At 42.3% G+C, this 10,990-nt stretch overlaps 1 protein-coding gene across 5 annotated transcripts in view; it reads right to left on the bottom strand.

The window, feature by feature from the left end:
• The window catches only part of PCBP2 (poly(rC) binding protein 2), a 1,588,534-nt gene that overhangs the window by 986,581 nt on the left and 590,963 nt on the right, over positions 1 to 10,990 (bottom strand). The window lies entirely within an intron of this gene.

Raw genomic sequence — 10,990 nt, 5'->3', positions numbered from 1 at the left:
AATAATATAATAAAATATATATCACAAAAATAAAATATAAAAATTCTTATTAAAACAAATACACACATTTAAAAAAAAAAATAATTAAACCAATTTATAAAAATATATAATAATATATTAATTTATTAATTAAAATTTTATTTTTTTATTTAAATTTTAAAAAATATTAAATAAAAATTTATTAATCAATCATAAAAATTTATTAAAAAAAAATTATTTTTAAATTACAAATCATAATTAAATTTTTTACCCCTTTTAAATTTTAATAATAAATTTATAAATCCTAACATTTTCTTCAATAAAAAAATAATTTTACCACCAAATAAACAATTCAAATATAACCTTTTATTCCAAAATACCCCAAAAAATTTTTTAAAAATTTAAATTTCTTTTTTACAACCCAATATATTTAAATGAAACAAAATTTTTAATTTTTTTGAAAAAATTTTTCCCCTTTTCAATTTTTCCCTTCATTTAAAAATTTTTTATTTTAAACAACAAAAATATAAACTGAAATAAATCCCTACTTTAAAAACAAATTAATGCTTTTTAAAGGGTTAAAAATAATTTCTTAAATTTTTTTTATAAACCCAAAAGCCTTTATTTAAAATAATTACAAAATTTCATTAATTAAAAATTTTTTTTTATTTAAATTAATTTTTAAAATTCCTTTATTTTTACACTTTTTGTGGATACCCCCAACAATAAATTTTTATTTTTTTCCCTTTTTAAAACCCTTTTGGGGATTAAATTAAAAAACCATTTTTTATTTTTTTCCCCAAAAAAAAATTCTTTTTTCCCAAAAAAAACTTTTATTTTTATAAAAAAAAATTTTTTAAACAAATACAATAAAATTTTTTTAAAAACCCCAAAAAAAATAAAAATTCCATAATTAAATTTAAATTACTTTTTTTATAAAAGAATTTTATTTTTTTATTAATTTATTTTTCCCAAAAGGATTTTTTTCCAAAAAATTAGGAGGGGGGCCCTTTTGAGGGCAGTTTTTCTCTGGATTTTAGAGTAAAGAAGGAAAAGGAGGGGCTTGTAAAAAGTGTGGGGGAACAACTTAAGGAGAAAAATTTCCCTTGGGGAAAATTTTAGGAAAGGCAAGTGGTCGCCCCGTGTGGTTGGCCAAATTCCCTTTTGGGAGACCCTGGGGGCCTTTGGGGGAAAAAATCATTTTCCTACCTTTGAAAAGTTTTTGAGTCCCCTTTTTTGCCGCAGCAATTAACAGTTGGGTCAGTTTTTTTGGTTTTGGGGGGTCCCGAGAAACTCTTTTTGAATGTCCAAAGAATAGAATCTTTTTTTTCCCCTTTTATTGGGATTTGGGGGGAAAAAAGGGGGGGAAAAGGGGGGGGTTAAAGCAAAATTGGAAAACCATTTATTGTGTTTGTCCTTTGAGAACCTGTGTAAATGTAAAAAGGTTATGGGGATACCTGAAAAATCTGAAAAATTTTTGGATTTTTTTAAGGAAGAGGTTTTTATGAAAAATTTTTTCCCCCAAAATTTGGGTTCAAAAAGGTGGGCTTTTCCAAAATTAGGTCCCGGGGAGGAAAGGGCCCCTTGGGTTTATGTCCCCGATATGCCTCTTTTGAAAATTGGAGGTTTTCCTTGAAACTGAATTCAACCAGGTCTTTTTTTGAAAGTTTTTTTTTGCCGCACTCCGTAGGTAAAGTAAAACTTTTATTTTTTGGAAAAAGGGCGTTTTTTTGGTTAAGGGCCCCCAGAACTCCTTTGGGGATAAATTTTTTTTCCGGCTTAAAATGATAAAATTTTAAAATTTTTTTCTGAGTTTCTTAATTATCGGGGAAAGGCAGCCAGAAATTTTTTAGGTTGGCTGGCCCCGGAGGATGTTTGTTTTTGGCAAAAATAGGATTAGGTAAATCCCCGGTTTCCTTGGGGTTTTGTTTTTCCTTTTTGGCCCCTTGGGGAAAAAAGAATCTTTTTTCCGCGACTTTTAGAAGTCCTTGGGGAAAGGATTTAAAGGGAAATTTAAATTTTTTCCAAATGTCGGTCCACTTTCCTTTTTGATAAGCCGGGGGCGGGTTGGTAAAAAATTCAGTTGTTTTAGGGAGCAAAAGATTTTTGTTGGGCTCATTTTGGGTTTTATCGAAGTTTGGGAATTTAGTTCCATTTTGGGTAGAAAAATTTTGTTAAGGTTCCAGGGGTTATTTTTTTTTTTTTGGGCAGGGGAAAAGTTGAGAAAACTTTTGGGTTTTTGTGTGGTTTACAAAGTCTGTCCTGAGGGGGGAGGAAAAGTTTTTGGGGCCCCCTTTTTTGTAAACCCGGGTATTTCCCTTTAGGGGAAAAGTTTCCCCGTATTAGAATTTTTTTTGGGGTTGGGCCCAAATTTTGTAAGGGTGTTTTTGGGGGGGAATAAGGGTTGCTTTTTGGGGTCTTTTGGGCCTGTTTCCTTAATTAAATTTTCCCCCCTTTTGTGGGGCCCCCAGGCATAAATTTTCTGATGCTCTGTTGTTCTGCCTCTGTGGGTAAATGAAAGGCCCCTTTTTTGGGGAAAGGCCGTCCCCCTAAATCCCGGGGCGGGAATGAGTTTTTTTGTTTCCCGGTTGGGTTTATCCCATTTTTTTAAACCTTTGTTTTCCCATATCAGTTTGCATATAATTGCAAATGCAGGATGCCTAACCCCAAAGCCTGCAGAATTTTTCTTTCGGTCTGGGTCTTTTTTCCACATTTTAAAGTAAAAGGCTTCCTTTTTTGCTGGGGTGAATAAATCTGGGGATTTTTTAATTGCCCCCGGAATTTACCCTTTAAGGGGATTTGTTTTGATTTTTTTATTTAACTGGAAATTGATTTTTAAACCCAAGCTTTAGAGAATGTCCCTTTCCTCTTTTAAAGGCAGTCCCAAGAGGGAATTTTGAATTCCTTTTTGCTGAAAATGTTCTGGTGCCAGGATTTTGTGAAGACCCTGGGCGTAGATAAGAAAGGGCAGTCAAAATTGGTAAGCTTGAGCCCGTAGAATCTGAGGTTTTCTGGATTTCTGATTGGGCTCAGGATGCCTCTGGGTCCCGGGCCCCAAGTTTTCCCAGAGGGAGAAAGGGTGAGGTAAATTTTGAATTTTGGAAATCCGGAAAGATTTTTAAGACGGTCCCGAGGTCTCCCGGCTTTGCCTTTTTACCCAAGAAAACTTTATAAATTTGCCCGTTTTGCTTGGGTTTTTTGAAAAGTATGTCCAAAGGAGAAATTGTTTTTGTTTCCCCTTTTTTTGTGGGGTTAACCTTTTTCCTTGGTAGGGGTGAAAGTAACCCGTAACCCCGAAAAAAAATTTTAGACCCATTTGTCCTGGGGACATTGAATTTTGTGGAAAAACTAGTTTTTCCCCTGGGGGGCTCCAAGGTAAAGGCTTGGCTTTGAGAGGGGTCAGGGCTGTTTCCTAAAGGTTGTGAGCTTCTCCGTTTGGGGCTGAAGCCCCCTTGTTTTGTTTATGAGCCTTGGGGCTAGATTCCTCGCCGTATTGCCCTTTTTGGTGTTGAACTGGAAAACCAAATTTTTGAAGGCCAGGCAAATCTAGGTGGCTGAATGTAAGAAATCCTTTACTTCTGCATGTTTTGCTTTACCTCCTTTTTTTAAACCTCTTCTGTTAACAAAAAATTCAGCTGTAAGGACTCAATTTTTGCAAAAGTCAGGTAAAAATTTGTTTTTAACCGCATGTTAAGAAGAACCAACGCGGGCCGCAAGAACCCCTTTGAATCAAAACCCATTGCAGGATTTTTTTCCCCTTTTTACTGCAGCAATAAAACCTGCATTTCCTTATTTCAACAGAGCTTTTAGATTTTTGTTTTTTAAAAAAATTGGATTGGAAAAGCATGGAAACTGGATTTTTAAACCCTTAAAGAAAATACAGAAGGTAAAATTTTTATTTAGGCCAGAAACCCCCAAGGGAACAGGGTTTTGAGTGGGGCCACCCCCTTTTGGGACCCTGAGAAATTGTTTTGGGGCGCACAGGGTTTTTATAAAGAAATTTTGAAGCTACCCTGAGATTCTGGCTTGGGAGGGGTTCGGGAAAAGGACAGAAAAACATCAACAATTCTAGGGGGAAAAGCAAGGGCCTGTGCTGAGGCAGTAAAAGAAAGTCTCTGGCCTTTTTTTTTCTGAAAATTTGGTCCCCAATGGAAATCTCCCATGGTGGAGGTTTCCCCAAAAGAGTAAACCCAAAGCAAGGTGTTTTCAGATCAATCCTATAGGGGGGAAAAAAATTTGGGGAAATGAAAAGGAAAAATGGCAGAATCAAATAGGTTTGCCCAGGCCTTTTTTTTGGAGGGGGGGAAAGCCCCATAAAAAAAAAAAAAAAAAAAAAAAAAAAAAAAAAAAAAAAAAAAAAAAAAAAAAAAAAAAAAAAAAAAAAAAAAAAAAAAAAAAAAAAAAAAAAAAAAAAAAAAAAAAAAAAAAAAAAAAAAAAAAAAAAAAAAAAAAAAAAAAAAAAAAAAAAAAAAAAAAAAAAAAAAAAAAAAAAAAAAAAAAAAAAAAAAAAAAAGCACCGCCCAGAAAAAAAAAAAAAAAAAAAAAAAGGGGGGGGGGGGGGGGGGGGGGGGGGGGGGGGGGGGGGGTGGGGGGGGGACGGGGGGGGGGGGCGCGGGGAGGGGCGGGGGGGGGGGGGGGGGGGGGGGGGGGGGGGGGGGGGGGGGGGGGGGGGGGGGGGGGGGGGGGGGAGGGGGGGGGGGGGGGGGGGGGGAGGGGGGGGGGGGGGGGGGGGGGGGGGGCAGCGACCGGGGGGGGGGGGGGGGGGGGGGGGGGGAAACCCCCGAGCTTGGAAAAGGGGGGAAATTGGTTTTTTTTGGAGGGACTTTGAATTTTTTTGGGGGGGGGAAAAGGATCACTGAAATTTTGAGGGGGCCCTTCCAATTTTTTTGGGGTGGGGAGTCCCTTTTGGGAAAAAAGTTTTTGCATTGAAGACTTCGGTTCTGAAATTCAATTTCAAAAATCTCAGGAGCTGGCTGACCGGCACTTGCGAACTGTTTCTGCTTCGGGCACCGCGCGGCAAGAAAGACTGAAGAAGATGGCGTCGGCTGCCTGTTTTATACCCCTGCCACTCTGATGTCAGGGAAGAAGCGACGACAACCGACGCCGGACCAAGACTTTGGAATTCGGCCGACCGAGGACCCGCCTGATGGCAGGATAACCCCAAGTGTGATGACTGCAGCAGTATGGCACGATGAACATTCACCTTGCATCTCAAACCGAAGAGCTTTCTTTAGAAATTGTGGAATCAGAGGAATGGGAAGATAGGCGTAGAGAAGTCCCATGGGCCAAACGTGGATCAGAGCATCCCTCTGTGACTCCCCCGGCGGGGGAAGTACAGCAAAGTAGCTGCTGCACTTGGTGTTTGATGGGGAGGCAAAAAGATTGCAGCAAAGCTAACCCCAGTGTCTGAAGATTACAGATGCCACCTCAGGGTTGAGGAACCATTCGTGGGGCATGAGGATGCATCTGCTCAGTTTGTCTGCAATCTCATTGGAGCTCCCTGGGATAGGGGTCACTATCAGAAAGTAGTTGGAAGCTACCACCCACTGCCAGATTCTCATGGCTTCTCAACAAAGGGGTAGGACTTGGTTCCTCCTTGCTTGTTGATGTACCAGACCACTGACATTGTCCGATTGGATTGCAATTGTCTCGGAGGGGAGAGCCGCATGGAACGCCTGCAACGCTAACAGCACGTCCCTCAGTTCTAGAACACTTATGCAGGCAGGCCTCAGAGGTGGACCATGTGCCTTGGACAGTCTTTCCCTGAAAATGGTCCCCCCACCCGATCAGGGAAGCATCCGTGGACAGAACGGCTATAGGGTGGGAGGGTTGAAAAGATCAGCTCCAAAGATCTGCATCTGGCCTCATCCACCAAAGCAGGTCCTGTTTGCAAGAGTTGGTTATTCGAATCTTGTAATCAAGGGGATAAGAATTTGGGGACCATTGACATTGGAGCCATTGCAGAATTCGCGTATGTAGCTTTGCTAGAGACACTACTGGAATTGACACAGCCATAGAACCCAGAGCTTGGAGAACTTGTCTTGCAGGGACTGATGTTTGAGAAAGGATCACTCAGATTTGAGTCATCAATCGGTGGAGTCTGAAGACGGTGTGATACCAGAAGGGACTGAGTACTGAACACTGCTTAAAATGAACTCTGTTGTGTAGGGATAAGATTTGACTTCTCCCAATGTATCGTTATTCCCAACAATTTTGCCAGAGAAAGAGAGCATGTTGTAAGGCAGTTACCAGAAAATGCCTGGTGGGGGCAGTAAGAAGCCAGTCGTCTAGATATGGAAACACCCGGAATCCTTTTAGTCTCAAGTGAGCTGTTACCACTGCCATGCATTTCGTGAACAGTCTGGGGCTGTAGAGAGACCGAACGTCAGGGTACTGAATTGGTAAAGACTGGCTCCTAGCCAGTAGTGAAGCAGACTCCTGGAGGATTAGTCCATCTTGATGTGGTAATACACGTCCCGGAGATCTATAGAGCACATTCAATCGCCTTCTCTTAAAAAAGGAAGGATGGACTGAACTGTGACCATCCGGAATTTGGTTTGGGTGACAGACTTGTTTAAGCTGCTGAGATCCAATATGGGTCGCCAGTCCCCTGTCTTTTTTGGCACCAAAAAGAATCTAGAGTAAAATCCGGATCTGCGCTGGTCTGGTGGGACTGTTTGGATGACTCTTTTTGAGACAGCTTTATAATCTCTGAAGCTGCTGCTTCCCTTTGACTGGGTGGAATGTTGGGAAGTTTTCTTGGAAATTTTGGCCGTCAAGAAAGGAGAACTGTGTACCTCATATTTATCACTACCGATCGTTGGGTGCTTTAGTGCCAGGCAGCTTGGGCAAGAAAACCTACCCCCGACTGCTTCCAGAGGTAAGCAATTGGGCCGCACTTTAGGAGTGCTGATAAGGCTGTCCCAAGAAAGAGTCCCTGCAGCCTTGGTTGCGAGGAGACCCTCTGCCTCTATAGGGACATCTTTCAAAAATTGTTACCCTCTCTGCCTCTGGGAGTATTATCACCACATGTGGCACGGAAAGGACCCAGAGATCTCTTATGCCCCATTTTCCCATTCCTCTGATTCCTGGAGAAGGTACGTTGAGGGTTGGTAAACCGCAGGTCTACAGAAGGCAGAGTATTTCCATCTTGCTCGCACCTGGCTAGCGTGTCCTTCACTTTGGAGCCAAAGAGGGATGAAGCTTCGATGGGGAGCATTCAGAAAGGAAGATTTGAAGGGATCCGCTAGGTTGCAGACACATCCAGGCATGACGTCTCATAACAATGCCTGATACAGCTGCTCTAGCCGCCACTTTGGTCACATGTGAGAGCAACCTCATGGACAAGTTGGATATAGATTCCAGGGTTGCTAGCTGCGAATCCACCTTGCCCCTAAACTAGTCAGGCAACTGTCCTGCGATTGTCCCAGAGAGTTCGGAGATCAAGTCCCTCTGGCGCCTCATAAAATGTGCCAAATAATTCAGGGACTGTACAGCAAAGGTCCCTGATGCCAAAACACGCTTCCCAAGTCTGGCCACCGCCCGGGACTCCCTGTTGAGCAGGTGGACAGCAGGACTTTCCTCAACCAAGTTCTTTTGTGGCCACCACCATAGCATCAACTGGTAACCCTTTGGACCAGCGCAGATTCTCAACAGGAGGGGAAATAATTTTGTCTGATCTCCGGGGATCGCCTCAATGGAATCAGGGTTCTTCCATGCACGCTGCACGACGAGTTTGTCGGCAGGTAGGGTCACCCAAGAGGTAGATGGCAGGGTACAAAAAGCCTGCAGGAACACAGACTCCTCAGTCAAAGGGTTGGAGAGCTTCCAGTCACCTCTCTGTTCAGGAGGGGACCATGGGAACCCTTCACCATCATCGTAATCCATGTCTTCCCTTCCTTAATGGAAGACATGGATTACGATGATGGTGACCATGGGAACCCTTCACCATCATCGTAATCCATGTCTTCCATTAAGGACTCCTCAGGTGAATCCATTGTCTTCTTTCGAGATGGCTCCTCAGTGGGGGGTCTCTGGGGACTTTGAAGAGTGGGTACCCTGGACAGGGGTGTCCTGTGGCTTCTCTGCCCAGTGTCCCGGGGGAGTGGTCTGTAACAGCTGCAGCTCAGGGGGTTAAAACTGGGGTTCCGACATCATAGGAGTGCTACCAGAAGCAAGAGCCTTCTCCATCGTGCAGAAGGCAGGCCCACCCGAAAAGGGATGGGAGCCCAGAACAGAAAGACAACCTCGGGACCGGGGTCAAACCCTGCACCGATCCAACAGAACCAACCCCATGGGTGGAGCCTCAAGCAAGATGGGTGCAGATGCAGCTATCGGCACAGAGGTAACCAAGGAGAAAGTTGGCACCATACCCCGGGCCGACACACCCCGTCCCCAAATCCCCAGATTCAGGAAGGATCGGTTCGGCAGGAACCAAAGGGACAAACTTGGCGGAGGAGTGAGGTGCACCGTAGGTATCAAGGTGGTGTGTTTCAATAAGGATGTCTGAACAGAAGGTTTCAGAACAGAGATGGTCGAAGGAGTAATGTAAGATGGAGTCCGTGGATAAAGCAACCCAAGTCCAGCAGGAGAATGAATTTTAGAGAATGATGGAATCCCCCTGCCTACCAACAAGCTGGTCCACAGGACGCATCACACAGTGTTCCAAAAGGCTCCTGGTGGATCTAGTGGATACTCCAGACAGGGAGTCAGGATGTTCGAGAAATGGGCTATACGCTTGGTCCAGAAACGTGTCTACTGAGGGAGAGTATCAGGTCCGAGGTGCAAGGTCTGCTGGCACCGTATTCTCTAGTTTCGAGACTGGAAGCAAAGGGGTCAGATCCAGTGTGGTCGGTAAAATGCTGTGTGCCGAAGTGCATTCAGAGCCGAAACAGTCAGTTCCAGAAAGGAAACTGAAGACGAAGTTGAAGGTGTGCACTGAGCCAAAGTAGCTACAGGTGCCGAAGTCGAAACAGGCATAGTAAGATCTATGACTGGTGCCTGAGGTAAGGTCTGTGCCAATACAGGAGTCAGTATCAAAGGTTTTGAAACAGTCGGAGCTCAGGAAGACAGAGCAGAAGGGGCAGATTTATGCTCAGACGATAACTTGGGGACCTTAGATTTCCCAGGTTTGCTCTGATCTCCCGATAGTAAAGAGAGAACAGAATGGGATTTCTCTTTGTCCTTAGGAGTGGTTGAGACCTCCATTGCAGAAATGGCCTCTGAGAAGGGAGACTTTAGTAACCCCTTCAGAATGAGTTTATTTTTGTGCTCATTAAGAGTGTGTTGGCTGAAACCTTGACAAATATCACATGGAGACTGCACCGAAAGGTGGGCCACTCCCAAACAGTTTACACAGTCATCATGCAAGTCACTGTTGGTTAACTTGCCCTTACAAGAAGTAAAATGCTTAAAGCGAGAGGTACCCCTTTCTTATCCAACATTTTAATAGCAAGGACACCACAACTAACTGTATAATACAACAATAATAAAGTCACTCAGTTAAAAAAAATCACAAAAGAAAACAAGAAAAATACCAATATTACAGCACACTGTATATGAGAACAAAGGGAAGCACCTGAATAGAGATAAAAGCTAACAGTTTAAGCAAGAGAAAGCAATACTAGCTATGGTATTGAAGAAACACCACAAGGGTAACTGAAAAGGCCGTACCAACAATGGTACTTAAGTTTACCAACAGTAACAAGGGGGAGAGCGGAGAAAATACTATTAGATTGATGAAAGGATACTAGAAAAAACAAAGGGAAAGTAAAATATGAAGATATCCAAAAACTTTTACACAGATAAAAAAGATTTTGCTTAGCTGAGAGCTCAGCTGAAACACAGCTTTACAGCTATGCAGCAAACGAGATCTGAGTAACAGGGAGAAGGGCATTCTGGGTAGAGTCTTAGTTCTAGAGTTTGTTTTGGCTGGCAAGAGTGTCGTAATAGGCTGACTCTGTTCCGAGGGCTCGGAACCAAACCCCATCAGTGATAAATGCAATAAAGACTAACATCAGATCTTTGTTTTTCTGGAGAAAAAACCCCCTTTGGGTGAATGTGTCCAGAAGAGCTCCCTGTCTGGTAGGCTGGAAATGGGATTTTTCCTTGCGGATGGTGAATCCCAGAGAGGTAACGAGGGTCCGGACAGCTTAAATCTTGCAGGAGCTTTTTCCCTGCTGTCTGCCTGGATGAGACAGTCATCCAGATAGGGGTAAATCCAAATGTATTTTTGCCTGCAGAATGACAGGGGCCAGCCATTTGGTGAAAATCTTAGGAGCAGTAGGTAAGCCAAAGGGCAGAGCAGAGAAAGTACAGTTGTGTACACTTACCATAAACGTAGATGTTAAGAGTGTATTCACTGTTGCAGTCATTACATTTGGGGTAATCTGCTGGCAGGTTGCCCTCAGTCGGCCTGAATTTCAAAGTCTTGGGTCCTGCGTCGGTTGCGGTCTTCTCTTCCATTACGTCAGGTCGTCCGGGATATAAAACATGCAGCCGACGCATTTTCTTTAGTTTTTCTTGCCCCCGATGTCAGGTGCCCCCAAAAAGGTAGCATTATAATATATATTATATATATATATATATATATATATACATAGATATATATATATATATATATATATATATATATATATATATATATATATATATATATATATATATATATATATATACATACACATAGATATATATATATATATATATATACATATACACATACACACACACATATATACGTGCATCAATATAAACTTTACCTTCATCTATAAGCAAATACACCACATAGGTTGTAGAAGACAGAGAAGGAAAGATAAACAGTAGAATGACAGGGGGATGGCAAGAAGGCAACCTGGACTGCAACAGTGAATACACTCGAACATCTACATTTATGGCAAGTGTACACAACTGTACTATGTTCTTCGTGTTTTACTGTTGCAGTTATTACATTCTGGTAGAATCCCAAAGCTATGGTTGGGAAGCTTGAGCTAAACAGCATTAGGTGAGGCTA

Source organism: Protopterus annectens, chromosome 9.part0 (genome assembly GCF_019279795.1).
Source record: "Protopterus annectens isolate FY-2018-M chromosome 9.part0, PAN1.0, whole genome shotgun sequence".
Lineage (NCBI taxonomy): Eukaryota > Metazoa > Chordata > Ceratodontiformes > Protopteridae > Protopterus > Protopterus annectens.
Note: the sequence above shows the minus strand (reverse complement) of the source record. Positions and strands in the feature narration are given on the sequence as shown.